The following is a 4,800-nucleotide window of genomic DNA, read 5'->3' as shown; positions in this document are numbered from 1 at the left end:
GATTTTGTCTGTATGCTGGAATGAGATGAATTGTTGCATGGTCAGAGTTTCCTAGTGCAGCACGAGGGATGGAGCAATATGCATTTTTGATCGTGGTGTAGCAGTGGTCTAGAGTTATTTTTCCCCTTGTGGCACATGTGATGTGCTGTCTGTATTTGGGAAGTGCTTATGTAGTGCTTGTATTGGTCTCTGAAACCCTGGACAACACATTTCTGTTTGCTGCTGCTTTTCAATAAATTTAAATCGGTTTAGTCATATTCTGTCATTAAAATGTGACGTCTTTTCAGTTACCTATTTATTTGTTTTGGCTTTTTATTATTATTATCTATGTGTTTATTGTAATTGATTAATAAAATTATTTATTTTCATTATTATTTCTTTTTCACTTATCTTTGAAATGTGATTTTGAAGTTTTAATGTGAATGTATCCTTGTCTTTGTAAAGCACTTTGAATTGCTTTGTGTCTGAATTGTGCTATATAAATAAACTTGCCTAAAATCCTTGACGATGACAATGTGCCCAGCCGGCTGTGAACTGTTCGTTCGCTTCAAGAGATTTGTAGTTTTTAAACTCTTTAAAAGTGTACGCACTAATAACAGAAACTAGGTGGTTGACTGTGTCCCCATAAGAAAGCCAAGGTAGCGCATCGGGATCCCTTGTCCATGTGTTTGCTGGCATTTCACAAGGGTCGACGAGGACACCATAAACAGTGGTGTCCTCTCACTGTTCTTCGCTTTCTCCATCTTTGCATTTCTTGCAGTGTGAAGATCTGCGAGCTGTTTAATTTTAGTGACCGCTCTTTTTCAGGATTATGTAGTATATGTTTAACCTTAGTTCAGAGTGTGGAAGGGAAATTTAAAGTGATTGGTAGACCAGGGTTGGGAGGCATTGTGGGATTGTTGTTGTGTCTCAGGTTTTGTTGTTTTGGGGATGGTGCCGTGTGTCCTTGCCTCGCAGCCACCTGCACGGAGCCAGCTTTGCAGGCCACAGACCTTGGAGAACTGGGCTGAAGGGAACCTCGCCGGGGGGAGAAAGGGGGCCTGCAGGAAGCCTTGAAATATAGTTGCTATACTATGCTAGATGCAGTTTGTTGTATGGTAGCATTTGAACACATGAGCAAGTTATGTACCCATAAGGGTTGTATATGTTTACGCTGAAGTCTTTATTTAGGTAATGTAGGGTTGGGGTTTCCCTTACTGATAGCGTTGTGAGCCATGCCAGCCATGGACCTCGAAGGGGGGTTGCACCTTTTTCCTGAGTTGGGAGTGGAATTTCCCTAATGTTTAGGGTTTTTTTTACCTCCTTCCTAGGCTGGATAGACAGGCGTATGTGTGGGACTCAAAGGAGGCCTAGGACTAACAAGGATTGGAAGCTGAACATCCTTGAAGTAGACCAAAATAGGTGGCGTATTATGTTTGTTGTATGTTTGAAACCTGGTTTGCAGATGTTTGGTAACCAACCAGGACTTAGAAGTCCATATAGGGGAATTTGTGTTATAGTATATCAACCTGCTGATTTCTGGGTGTGGGGTGCATTGCGCATTGTACCCGAGTGTGGCTGGAACACCATGCTGGATTGCTGAATAAAGAAGAAAACTTTGTTCATTACTTGCGAGGTCTGGAGTTTGATTCAAGTATGATAGAGTGAGAGTGATTATAGAGGATTATAGAGTCATAGTTGTTTGGGTTAATTCTGACTACCACAAAAGTTTACAAGCCCTATTTTGGCAAGAGCTCTGCGTGTGCTCTCCGACCCGATCCTAATCATTTTCATCCTTGCTGTTTAAATCACTCATGAATAGATGTGTTTGTGAGAAATTGGTTTAAGCATTTTAAATTTAAATAAATACTGCAATACTCATTGCAGAAATAGATCTTTTCTAATAATGAAGTACTTACTACTACGAGATATCTAACAACATACGATGCAACATTCAACAGGGGGTAGTGAAGTGATATGTGGCAGATCAAAGTGCCAATTCGATGTGGGGCAGTGATTAGCATGTGGAGAATGCTGCAGCAGTATTACAAAATCAGCAACTCTTTTAAAAATAATAGTGATATAAATATATTGTTTATTAATAAGTATATAGAATCAGTACACAAAGTATAAGTATATAAAGTTTAAGTATAAAAAGTTTAAGTGTATAAAGTATATAAGTATACAAATTGTAAGTATAAAAAGGATATAAGTATATAAAGTTTGAGTATAAAAGTTTAAGGTTATATAAGTATTTACAATAGCAAGTGAAAAATGATTTATATTCATATAAATAATAAGTACACAATGTAATATTCATTATAAGCGACATTAGCAGGGCTTCCGAAAGGGGAGGGCTTCCGAAAGGGGAGGGCTCAGAGGACCACTTCTCCTACTCATCAGAGTCCTCCTGGTATTGGTGTCTGAACTTCTTCAGAGCCTCTGCTATGGTGGAAGCAGTGTCGTCCGAGGCCATGGGCGTCCCCTGCGTCATTCCCCTCCTTGGCACTGGCGTCCCACCTGGCGACCTCAGCACCGGGCGCAGTTTAATGCGGGGCAGCTCCTCCAGGACATCCATCATGTTGGGGCCTTTGGTGGGTCCTGCGCCACTTCCCTGACGATGACTCGTCTTCTGCTTGGGGCCCTGGATACTAGCAGGTGGAGGAGGTGGCGGCGGTGGAGGAGGAGGCGGTGGAGGAGGAGGGGGCGGGAAACAGCTTGGAGTTGACGTGGGGACTACAAGAGGAGTCCCACTGGTCTCCTTAATGCCATGGGTAATGGAAAAATGTTATTAAACCACCGTAGCTTGCTAATGCGACATGCTAACTACCGTGTCTAGTGTAAAGGTAGGGTGGGTCTCTGCTGGTAGAATGAGGAACTATAGTGAAATTCATTTTATATAGTGTAGCTAAAGAAATGTTTAAATTTATTCTATTAAAATGAAGCCTGTTGCTTTTGAATTTATATTTTGGCAACCAACCGCACAACACAAACTTTTATTTCTTCATTTTGAGGTCTTTGTCTATTCGCCTCTGTTTCTTCTGCTTTTCTCCCACCACTTTGCTCGTGCAACTTCCTGTGACATAATCGCTCGGCATTGGTCTACAGCTCTGGGTATTCCCCGCCCCTGGGTGAAGAGGCTGCCAATCATTCTCTCTCTCTGGAAAACATAACCGTGGCAAAAGAATACAATAATTTTTATTTATATATGGTAATACACTAAGAACCCAGGTGTCCTCTTCAAAAACACTGTAGTAATAAGCCTTGGCTGTTTCGGTTGGCTACTCACTATTTAGCTACTGAACTAATTATATTTTATAGCCTACAACTGAGTGATAAGCTGCAGAGTTAATTGGGACATGAGCTTCAGAGCTAATTAGGGTGGGGATACATGCTTGTATGATCACATCGTGCAGCAGTGATTGGTCTGCATTCTCTTTCTCTCTCTCAGTGGTACATTCTCTACAGTACATTGTCTCCTGCAGGTTACATCTTTTTAGTGTTATTCTGAAGATTATATTCAGGGATTGACATAACTGGTACATGAGGACACATTCACCTTTAAAAGCGATGGTTTATCCCGAGGTGTTTTGCCGTTCTCTATGGCCATCACCATCTTGGACAGGTACCCGGTACCCGAATGCCACAGGTGCACCACGCATATGCCAGGTCCAATCTGCTGGGTCTGTCCCTCACTATCATCGTCCTGCACTTTATACTGTATACCAGTGTTTCCAACTCCAGTCCTCGGGGACCCACAGACAATCCATGTTTCAGTCACTCAGCCTTTCGGAGTGACGACGTACAGGCCACCATGCTCTACAGGTGCATAAGGGGACTGCCGCCCGAACAGGGACTTGAACCCTGGACCCTCAGATTAAAAGTCTGATGCTCTACCAACTGAGCTATCCGGGCTCTTGGGTAGAAATGAAAACCCCATAATCAGGTCCTTGTGTTCACCTAATATGGGCACGTTGCGTAACTTGGTGCAGGTTCTGTGAATGACATAAAAACAAATACAGTGATATAAAAATAAGCAGAGACTAAATCAGGTGTGTTTTGTGATTTAAAATGAGGAAGTGATCTAACATGAATGTATTTTTCACCAAAAGTAATAGTTTTTGGGTTTCCTGTCGTGTGAGATGAAAGCTACAGGCATGTAAATATGGTTTCCTGTAATAACTTTTTAAAAATGATTTTCTTCATTGTTAAAAATCACATACATTAGAAGGTGCCAGTCAGTGGAATCAGACAGTGAGATATGTTGGCCAGCCGTCCTATTCGTTCAGCACCAGCCCATTAAGTAGAGATTTCAGCACCATGGACAGTGATCTATGTTAAACTGACCTCAGGTTCCTACACTGGCTACACGGAATTTTCTGTAAATAATTAAATGCCTCCAACCCCCTACATGTGGAAATGTTTCCCCCTCCCCCAGACCGTTTCATGTTGTATCCTCATCATGTGTGTATTTGTTTGCAATATGGCTGTATGAGATGTCAGTCAGTTTACTGCCGTAAATATTAATTCTCAGTGGAATGTTTACTGCTGCATTGACTTGTCGCTGATGCTCTCTGTTTCCTAAGTCTAGTTTTCTCAGATGAAGCAGTTCACACCTAAAGTTAAGAGAAGTTTCTTGTTTTTTGCATCTGTTTCAACAGGGGTTCCCCACATATAGAGGAGAAAAACCCCAACTTACATATCAGCATCCATTTTTGTATGGTTTCTGCGAATGACGTCCCCGTACAGGATCACCAGATGTTTCTTGTTAACTCATCTCTTATCTTGCTGCCTCCCAAGGTCCCTGGTACAGGCCCTCCA

At 41.9% G+C, this 4,800-nt stretch overlaps 1 non-coding gene across 1 annotated transcript; it reads right to left on the bottom strand.

Annotated features, from left to right (window-relative positions):
• Nucleotides 1–3,821: 3,821 nt before the first annotated feature.
• On the bottom strand, nucleotides 3,822–3,894 carry trnak-uuu (transfer RNA lysine (anticodon UUU)). Its single transcript has one exon. It is a non-coding gene; the product is annotated as a tRNA-Lys (tRNA).
• Between the last annotated feature and the right edge of the window lie 906 nt (nucleotides 3,895–4,800).

Source organism: Paramormyrops kingsleyae, chromosome 18 (assembly GCF_048594095.1).
Source record: "Paramormyrops kingsleyae isolate MSU_618 chromosome 18, PKINGS_0.4, whole genome shotgun sequence".
Lineage (NCBI taxonomy): Eukaryota > Metazoa > Chordata > Actinopteri > Osteoglossiformes > Mormyridae > Paramormyrops > Paramormyrops kingsleyae.
The sequence above is the reverse complement of the archived record's forward strand: the minus strand, read 5'-3'. Positions and strand labels throughout refer to the sequence as shown.